This window comes from Cygnus olor, chromosome 1 (genome assembly GCF_009769625.2).
Source record: "Cygnus olor isolate bCygOlo1 chromosome 1, bCygOlo1.pri.v2, whole genome shotgun sequence".
NCBI classification, from domain to species: Eukaryota; Metazoa; Chordata; class Aves; order Anseriformes; family Anatidae; genus Cygnus; species Cygnus olor.
In genome coordinates, this window is record NC_049169.1 from 33,417,179 (window position 1) to 33,428,026 (window position 10,848).

Here is a 10,848-nt window from a genome sequence, read left to right on the forward strand (position 1 = left end):
GGCTTCTGGAGGGTGCTGCTATTGCAACACTACGAGATATTCTTATAGCTGGGGAAACTGTCCACAATTTTTCAGAGTTGTTCACTATAAGCAAGATACTTTCTTCAGAGTAAAAAACAAAAACAAAAACAAAACAAAACAAAACCACACAAAAACAAAAAACCCAAAATGCTTCACCTGGATTAAAGATAAAAATTGAAGCCGAAACAGGAAGACCGAACTGCAGCTGGCAGAGAGCCCTGCAGGGCATTTCTCAGCAGCAGCATTACTCAGGAGGGCTGACGGATCAGTCCCCAAGTCTTTCCCCTGCATGCACTGGGAGTAACACACTCATTCTTGATGTTCTCAGCATATTGGCACAAATTCTTCTTGACATATTCAGTAGGCTTTGATTACTTAAAGAAGAATAACAACCAGACTATATTTAAAGTGCTTCCCTTGATCTCCTTCTCTAAGTTACGCTATTTCTCGCTCTTCCCCCCGCACTTTTATTCCCATCCTCCCAAATTCTTCCTAACTCTGCTGTTGGACGCTGTTTCCCGACTTATGATTTAGTGATTTCAAATCCCTTCAGACTCTGGGTATGTTTTCTGTCTGGAGATGAACTCTGGCTAAGCTCATTTCTAGCGGTGACATGAAGGCATGACTTGTTCTTTTGGCATGCGGCACAAAGTTGATAGAGAAATCAAAAGATCAAATGGATCTCTGCATTAGGCTGGCTTCCTGGAAAAGATGATGCACTTTTGGTTGTTATCAACACAAGCTCCCAATTAAAAATATGTCCTAACACTACCATTGAGGCATAATGATTCAATTTCTCAGATAATGGAGTTTTTATCCACACTAGAAACACAGCATTTTAGTGGCTGCAAACACCTCCCCTCTTCCCCCCCAATGTCTTTCTGTGTTGCAAAAACACATAGCAAACCTTTGGCCGTATTCATTCTCCCACAAATGTGACGTTGAGTACTATCTAGTGTTTTCCTTAAGCAGATGTGGAAAATTCCTTTTTATCCACTTACTTATTTTTATTTATTTTTTTTATGCCATTTGTCCTATTTCTGCTGTCCCGAAGAGGGCAAGGAAAACGCTTCAAAATGTCTGAGGCTTGTCAGATGATGCTGGCTGGCTGACTGCATTTACTGTATTGGGAGAAATCAAGACTGCATAAAATTAATTTATTTCTACTTTTGTTTGCACAATGTTTTGCATCAGACAGACTGGTTTCAAACATCGCCAACAGATTTTTTTCTTCAGCATTCCCAGCTGTATGGATAAAATGCAGAGCTGGTTCTTGGAGGTGGTACAGGAGCCAGGCCTTCCCCCTGCCTTGCTAAGTGTTGAGAAGCTGCAGAGTTCATCAAACACACCTCTGGTCTCAGTGATGCCTCTTTGTAAAGTGGAATCATTGCAGGCTTAAGGACTTCTGAGTTGATCCGGGTAGAAAGCAAGCTACTGTCTTCCGGGAGGAACCCAGACCTGGCTCTGCACCTGGCTGAGGCTGGCACCAGCTGAGGACAGCAGACCCCTGGGATGGTAAAACAGCCCTGGACTTATGACTTTCATGGACCAAGCCAGTGCCCTGGAAAGCCAGGTTTGCTGCTTTCTTGCACTTGAGGATGTGCAGAGGTAGATGCTGAGCTGTGCCTCTGCCCCACACCATCTCTTCCTCTTCCTCCCCGGGCAGGACCATCCTCTTCCCAACCCCTTCAATACAGCATGGCAAAACCCACTGTTGGCCTTGAGGCTAACAAGCATGGAGCTGGCTCAGATGGAATCCGCTGTTAGTCATGGCTGGGGAATGGGTAGAAAAGGCAGGACTCACACTGGGGAAAGACATTGAGACTGGACTAGGGCTCAGCTGGAGCTTTTGTCTGATTGGAAGTATTTTGCCTCAGATGCTCCTAATTCCTGCTGGATGTGGAAGCCCAGGGGAGCTGGGAGCAGCTGCTTCTGTGCTAACTGAGCCAGGGTACTCCGTGATGTCTGCAGAAATAATGTCCCTTGTAGCTCTTGGCAATATTTCCATTTTCCCACTATGTTCCTTGAACCTATGTATAGAACCCTGCCCTTTTCCCTAGCTGCTGGCTGGGCAAGAGGTAATGCATTTTGTGTCTGGCTGGAGGCACAGCCAATGGCCAAACAGGTCAGAGGAAGCAGGATCAATCTGCAGCCTTTCCCCTGGTAAAGGCCCTGATTTACATCCCTATTCTCTCTCTAGATGCTCAATTTCATGCAACTCTTAGAAACCTTAACTTCTTGAAGGCTGCTATATTCTGTCAGATTGTGCAGAAATGGGCTAAAAAATGGTGCAGGAAACAGTAGGAAGATCTGACAGACAGAGAGACAAAGAGAAATTGCACGATCTTCATTCCTGTGGGAACCCAGGCTGATGTGATGTGCTTTATCCTAGCAGTTCACTCTGAACAGTGAGACTAGATAAAAGATGATATGGTTTGTGGAACTGGAGGCTGTGGCTTCCAGCATGGCTCCATGCCCCCAATACTTCTCTACCATCTGCTGCTCATTACCACCCCGCATGGACCTCTTGCCCATGCCAGCAAGGCTGTCCCCATGGCTTTGCACTGAGCAGCCTGCACAGTGGTGGTTCCTGGCCAGCTCTCACACCCACTCACTTCATGGACTGCAGCATAGGTGGAAGCTCAACAGAGATTTGAAGAATTTTATTTTATTTTATTTTATTTTGACTGGAGTGTCTAGATCATACTTTTAAGTGCCCAAATCCTTTCGTTGTTGGATGAGATCACTGTGATACAAAAATTACTGGGAAACTTTCAGATGGATCCTATGTGAGAAATTCTCTCTGAGTTGAGGCAGCCTCCTGTGAATAGTACTGATGGACCATGCTTTTCATTTGATGTGATCTTTTGCTTCAGATTATGCAAAATGTTTTTTAGGTGCTTATTTGCTCTAAATAGTTATGTAAGACAACTTAGAATCATAGAAATATCTAGGTCAAAAAAGACCTTCAAGATCATCAAATCCAACTGTCAACCTGACCTATTGAGTCAGGGACACTAAACCATGTCCCTTAGTGCCATGTCCACATATCTCTTAAATACCTCCAGGGATGGGGACTCCACCACTTCCCTGGGCAGCCCTCCATTATCTTACTTAATCCTTCCCTATTTTATCCTTTCAACTACCCCATTCTTCTGTACTCTGGGGAAGATGAACAGCAATTTGATACCCAAGAAGAAATGGGAAGTTTCTACACTATTCTACTTGTGCCACGTCACCTTTCTTCTTAGACAAGGTGATGCAGTGATAGTGCATACCCATTCCTTTAAACAGGGTTTGGACAAAAGTCCCCACAATTAGCTACGCAGTGAACAAGTAGATGAAAGTCAGGCCTGATCTTGTAACTGGTTAAAAAACAGGAGAATCTCATCTGATAACACAGGGATCTGTCTTGACCGATGTTTTGAAAACTGTTTCTTCTTAAGCTGGTGGAAGATGGAATAACAATGGTCAGATATAAAGCTTGCTGATAACATTTTATCTAGGTAAATAAAAATATTGTGTGACTCAGTTATCAGAGGGGCCAACCTAAGCCAACCAACACAATGATACAGTAGTATATTAAATGCTGCATATGCATTTGGGAAGAGTAATTTGAGTTGGAAATGATTTGTAGTCACTCAGGAAATCAGATGTCATTGTGGATAGCTCAGTGAAAACATCTGGTACAGAGGATCAAAGGCAAATACTATTTTGGGTTGGAGTACAGAGCTATTGAAAGTAATATGATAACATAATGCTTCAATCAATAGTGCTTGGTAGGTTGTGTTCAGTTTCAAACGTAGGTATACAGCCAAAGAAGCACAGTGGAAAAGACGGTGGTGCTGAAGAGAGAGGTGGTCGCTGGGGCCATGAGATCGCTGGGCTCTCTTCCTGATACCGCTATTGGATCGTGGGACACTTACATCAAGATAATATATATTTATGTGCAGTAATGCAGGCATTCTTGGAATTGTTTTTCTTACAGCAGTGGTAGATACTGCAGCACTAGAAATCCTTCCCTCAGGTGTTGTTTTTTTTCCCCATGAGATTTCAGGGAATCTTCTCGTCTGTGTTCTCATAAAGACAGGTAGTAGTCCCTAGCCTTTACGTATATCAGTAGGGAAGGAATAAGAGGGGAAGTAAAACTTAAGAAGAAGTTAAGTCAAAGTTTACAGATGATATAAAAGATTCTAGGAACACATCTGAAGTAGAGGAAGTAATGTAGTTTTTTAATGAGGAAGACTAGTGAATCATAGACACAACAGAATACCTTTGTTGCTAGTTCATCCACTTTTATGTGGCTGAGTTTCCCAGGTTTTAAATCCCCAAACTTAAAATCTTTTGACCAAATTAGAAATTTTTTCCTTATCCTAGGATGAAATACTTACGTGCCAAACCAACACCTGATCTTCTTCCTTTGACCAGGCTATAAAGGAAAACAGGTAGCTGAAGTATTTCATGTATTGTTTTTTCCAAACTTCTGGTTTTGATACAATTTTACCCATGAGGGGCTCAGAGCATGGACTAAAACTGTAAATATTTTGATAAATATTTATCAGGGGCTCATGGACTTTAACATGAGGGAGTGAAGAAATGCAAGGCCTAAACAGTCTAAGAGGGATGGGGATTACCATGGTGAATTTCAAACTAAATCAATTCAGGAAGCATCACTATTAAACTTTATCTGACTAATTTCATGACTTTGCTCAGAGAGGCAAAATCCAATGCAGCATTACTAATAAGGTACAAGTGCTTATGCAGCAGCAAAGCTAAAGAAGGGATCTGGGTGTTATATAGGATCACAAGCCAAACAGCAGTCAGCCACTTGTAGTCAGAATAGGAAGCACAGGGAGGCATTGTCCTTCCTCTCTGCCCTCCATAAACCAAATTGAGTGTGAAGGTAGACTGCTAGCCTATTCTCCCATTCTGTAGACTTGTCATATAAAGATTGTTCTGCTACTGAAAAGGCTGCAAATGTAATTCTGGAGCATGTGAGCAAGAATGTTGTGGGATCTGGAACAGAAAATACAGACAAATTAGATGGAGAACAAGAGGTGAGCAAGAGAAACTCCTGAAGGTTTAGAAAACAGCCCCTGTGAAAAACATTGAGAATATGTGATTCTTTGGATCAGATATTTTGTTTAAGAACGCTGAGAGAAAAAAAGTAGAGTAGAAAGTGGCCATTTTAATGAGCTACTCTGAATATTTAGCTTTGATAGCACAGGCCCCAGAATTTATTATGGTAATATGTCCTTCATAGGTAATGTCATGCAGCCACCTAGGGGGTGTGTTTCAGAAGGGCATGCCATTTTGAAATAAAAACTTAGAAGGAGGACTGCCCTGCTGGTGTTGATGACATGCGCTCTGCATTTTCTCCCAGAGAACTGTTTGGAGGTGCTGGATTTTGGTTCTGCATTTTGGCCCTTAGATGGGGGTGGGCAGGGCAGGCCCCATGACCCCTGGCAGCATGTGCCACCTACTACCCATGACAAGGAAATACAAAAGTGGATTTCATAGTGTTGTGCTGTTTTGGTGCATCAGGAAATGGAAGGTCTTTAGCAATGGGTTCCTCCCAAGGCAGTGTCATTAGAGAGTTGGCAAGCAGTGGCCACTGCTAAACACGTGGGGTGTTATCTTCAAAGTCTCTTCTTAGGCTCCTTTGTGCAGGAAAGTTTAATAACTCACAAGAAGGGTATGTAAAATACAGAAGGGTTGATTCGGCAATTACTTGCTCTTTGAAGACTGTTTAGCCTGCTCTGGAGTGGCCAACCTTTCATGGCCTGGGAGACAAGGAAACAACAAATATAAATGGCATTAAAGGGCCATGGGCCTTAAAGCACTCATTTATTTTTTCATGGATGTTATGAATATAACACATGCTATTCACTCGATCTTTGCTTTCTTTGACTGTTTTAAAAGTATAGTTATTATTTATATATATTCACTAAATCCTGTTCTTGACAGCAAACTCATCAGTTCTAGTTATCTGGAGGTAGAACTACACAACAAAACCATCTAGGATTAGTCTGTGACTGTTTCATGCTACCCTGCAGCACCTATAAGGCTTAAGTTCGGTACCCTGACATATACTGCTCACTTATCCCCAGGTGTAGTAGCCTCTCCTTGAAGTACTTGGACCCTATATCTTTACTTTTTCACAGAAAAAAGATTATTTTAGCAGTTCTCAGCTGCTGTAAAACATAGTTTCCTCTGCTTTCCAGGCTGAAAGAATAATCCCCAACCGCTGAGCCAAATGCAAACATAGTGGAGAGCAGTGCAAGCTCAGATGCTTTTCTGGAAGGCTGACCACTGCCAAGATGCAACACAGCCTCAGGGCACAGCAGAGATGACAGTGGTTGAAGAGCAGCAGCAGCACACTTTCCATCAGGACTCTGCCAGGTATTTTTGGTTGGAGGGATACAACAGCCAAGCAAAGTCAACTCTAGGACTTTGATACTGCAGATTGTGCCTTTGGGGTGTAAAACATGGCCAAAGCAGACATGGTAGACATAGGTGGTACCATGGAGGGGATGCATAACTTTCTTCCTGTCACACTGAGGATGTGTCAGTTCAAGCATCTGAGGAACGTGATTCAATGTGTTCAATATGGGGGCAATGGTCACCAATTAAAAAAAGCCCCATGTGTTGCAATATTTGAATTTGCAACGTTATTACCCACAGTGAGCGAAGCCAGTGTGAGACCACAGATTTAGTGTGCTGTTATCAGGATTTTTTTAAGGCAATTGCTGCTGTACTGAGGAGTATTTCATAAAGTTGACTGTTGAAATTTCCCACTATTCTGCAAATTGCCGTTTATACATGGGTAATGATAGACCCTTGTATTCAGAAACATGGCATACAGCTCTGAAGAGTCAGTTGTGAAAGTCTGAAGAGGCTTTGGGTTATTTTTCTCAAATTTGGTGCCAATTTCTGAGCCGAGGGTGTTCAGCTAGCATTAACCATGTTAGCTGTAGGGACAGCCCTCACCTGGGAACCTCTCCTTCTCTTCCCCAGTTTCCTGGTGTAAAAGACCAGTGGGTTACCTTTTAGCTGGGTGAAGTATTAGTGATCTATGGCTATGGGCTGAATTTGAGCCCCAAGCTGCAGATAAAGTCATCGGTGTGGCACTTAGCTTAGTGGAGCCCAAGCTAGCTGGAGCCTTTCAGCACAGCAGCAGTAAGAATGTTAATAATAAATCAGTGAATGGCTGAGGGATTTGCCCTAAAAGGAAATCTCTCCAGCTCTATTCTTTCCAGCTATGTTGCTTCTGGGAGGTTGGTGTGCTGTTTTCCTACAAAAAAGGGCCCTTTTTTTAAATGCTTGATACAAGATGCCAAGTCTTGAGGTCCCACTGCTCTGAATAATTGAGAACACAAAGTCCTTTCCTACAAAGTGATTTAAGTCTTGTGCTCCACTATGGTCTTCTCATATCTGATTCTGACTTTAAATGAGCAGATTTTGAATTCTATATGAGGGTGAATAAGTAGTTACTCATACATGCAACCTGATTTCATTGAATGGAGCTATCTGAGCATGACTGCTTAGCTACTGGCGTAAAGAGCTCATGACCTGCCTGAAGTGACAGTATAGTCATTTTTAGCAACAGTACATTTTCCTTGCTTTTCAGACTTGAGGCAAATATGTTCCTGGATGCAGGAAAAAAAAACACAGTACCCAAGGTCCCTTGCGAAACAGAGGAACTGACTAACCGAACAAAAAAGGGGGAAAGAGTCCTCAGCTGAGCTGAGCATGTCAAACCCATGAATCAACTTGTGAAGTTGTAACTAATTTTTTTTTTTTTTTTTTTTTTTTTTTTTTAAGCCAGCTTGCTAACACAGTGATTCAAGTACGAGGCTGGGGAGGGCAACCTGACCTCTTCTAGCCCCTGAGGGATTCCATTGCGCTTTTTCCAAAGTAGCAGGTGTTAATTCCAGAGTCCTGGCATAAGTGAGCTTGGGATTAGAGTTGCTGTCCTTGGGCAGCGATTACTGAATTGGTAAAAGCTTTCCTTCAGTAAGAGCTGGATGTGTACCAAAGATGGTCTCAGGATGTGACCGTAGAGATCTTACCTGAAATCCTTTTTGTTTTCAGTTGACAAACCTATTTTGTGGCTGTTTTCCTTCCTGTAGCTTTGCTGTTGTGTAGTTCTGTGTTTCAGCCCAGAAATGGCAACATTTACTAAGCTGAAGTACCTCATCTGTTATGTCATTGGCTAAAGAGGTGTTAGATAATGATACTTCGTCAGTTAAAGAGCAATCCTGGACACTTTGGATTTCATGGGACGATATATTTGTAGCTGTTAAGCCTGTTGATCAGATTTACTTTAGTGGTCCTACTTTGATGATAAAAGTAAGTTATTTATACTCAGAAGGAATATAAGGTAATATAATTATTGTGCAGACCCCTGTGAGAGACTGCGAGGCAACCTAAAAGAGCCAAAACTGGGAGCAGAGGTATCTGGGAACCACTCTGCATAAATCCCCTATATTATCAAATTTCCTTTTTGGCCCCCACAACCAGCAGAAATCTCTCTATCTATAGAAAAGCTTATGGACAGCTGCCAGTAGATGATGCCTGGAAAACAAGAATGGGACAGCTGGTGTGGAATGCTTGACCTTGCTTTACATGATCCCAATTTATAAAAGATACTGGAAATCTCAGGGCTCCCATGACTCCGGTGGGAATCACCCTTTCCAGCTCTGTGGAGCAGCCTTCTCAACAAGATCTAGAAGCCACAAGCAAAGTTTTCCATGTGCCCTGGAATCTTCCTAGTCATTGATTCACACCCCCAATGGGAATTTCAAAGATGTTCATTGGCGGTGGTTTCATTCTGTGCAAACCATTTGCAGGAGACATGGAATAAATCATGTCATTGCAGCTTGAGAAAATCTACCTAATAATCATGCAAAAGATTCAGCAAATTGCATGCACAGTGAGACTTTAAAAATCTCTGCATATAACCTGAGTGGCACGAGGGTTTTCAGAGGTGCATTAATAATGAAAATAATAAAACATGGAGGAAGAAGGGTGAGATGTATAGGAGCTCTCCAACGCTTTAAAAAAGGGCTATTAACCAAACAAAACGTTCCTCTCTTTCTTCTTCTTTGTGCTCTGCTTCTGTGGTCTGTCTTCTCAATCAAAAAAAAAAAAAAAAAAAAAAGCTCAGACAAATTGAACACTTCAGATTAATTTTCAGAATTCCTGGGCCTTCCAGTAGAGGGAAGTATTGTTTCATTTCCTCTGGCTTTGAAAGATTTTGTCAGTGAAATAAGGTAAAGTACAAAGAGATGATCAATATTGTACGAACACAGAGATGGAAACGGTCACTTGGACCTTAGTCCTTCAGGAACATGTATGCCCCGTTGTCTTGCAGAAACATGCTCAAAATAAGTGGATGCATAAAAGCTTGGGGATTAGGCCCTAAATCATTTAGTATGCATGTGAAGGACAGAGAAACTGTACCAAACAAAAGTCCTGCAATGGAAGCTGAAAGTGCAAGTTAAAGTTTTATTTATGCTATTGTGTTTTCCTGGATGACAATTGGTATCTTAAGCTTTTGCTTGTTTCCCCACTGCTGTAGATAAACCCTGTCAGGTTTTTGCTACTGAAGGGAAAATGGGGCTGGAAGACCCTCACAATACAGGTATTGCAGCTTCATGAGGTGGCTCTGCATAAAGCCAGCTGAATTTCTGCATCACACCACCAGGAGTGCTTGTCTGGATGGCTTCCCAGCTGTCTTGTGGGTGCCTGGAAGCTGGCTCACATAGGACCAGAGGCATCAGGCCTGAGCCAATTATACATATCTAAATAAATGTATGCCCTCCTGCAGCAGAGCATGAGGGAGCAGGGTGCAGCAGCACAGAGCCAGCTCAGGTTCACCAGCACCTGAGGCTGTGGGTGTGCAGCTTCCAGCTGGCTCAACCCCCATGAACCTAATTTGGGAACCTCAGTTGTACTGAAAATATTAGAGGCAGAATATAGACCCGGATGGCTGACCTTAATTGTTCACGTACTCCTTGGTAGGATTTTCCCCTCTGCCAATTATCAGCCTTGCAGGCTAAGGTGGACTGGGACAGTTTGGATGTGGACTGGTGACCATTCCTGGGGGCAGTGAGGACGTGGCCATCTTGCTGAGGGGTTGGAGCAAATTTGACACAGAATCATGGAATGGTGGAAGTAGGAAGGGACCTCGGGGGGTCATCTGGTCCAATGCACTCCTCAAGCAGGGGCACCTCGAGCAGGTGGCCCATGTAGACATGAGCTGTGCAGTCTGGTTTGTCCTTGGGGTGAAGCTCAGAACCATTTTGTGTGATAGTGTAGCCACAGCCACGTTGCCCTGAGTAGAGCTGGCTTGGGTACTTCTGTCCTGGGACATGCTGTCTGCAGAGGAGACAATCTGCTGTCTGCTAACTGAGAGCTGACCAAACTGACGTTGCTGGTGAGGGCAAGCCTGGCCACAGAGCCACTCGGCCCCCCCAGCATGACTGCACCCCATGTGGCTTCACCTGTTCAGGCACAGATATGGTGTGAGGCCCACCACGGGCTGCAAAACCGGCCTGCCACCCTGGGTAAGCACCGGGATCCCTTCTTCTGCTGCTCCATCTGTATGGCTATGGCTATCTTTACCCCATCCAAACACCCGACTGCGCAGCTCATGGAGGGCCTCAGTGGTGGTCAGGTGAATTCTGCCCTCTCCCCCTCCCCCCCACCCTTTTTTTTTTTTTTAAACTTGACAGATATTGAAAACAGACAATGACTGTCTTCTCCCCAGAGAGTCAAGACAGACTCACCTGCTCTCATCTGCTCCTTCCCAGTTCAAAGATG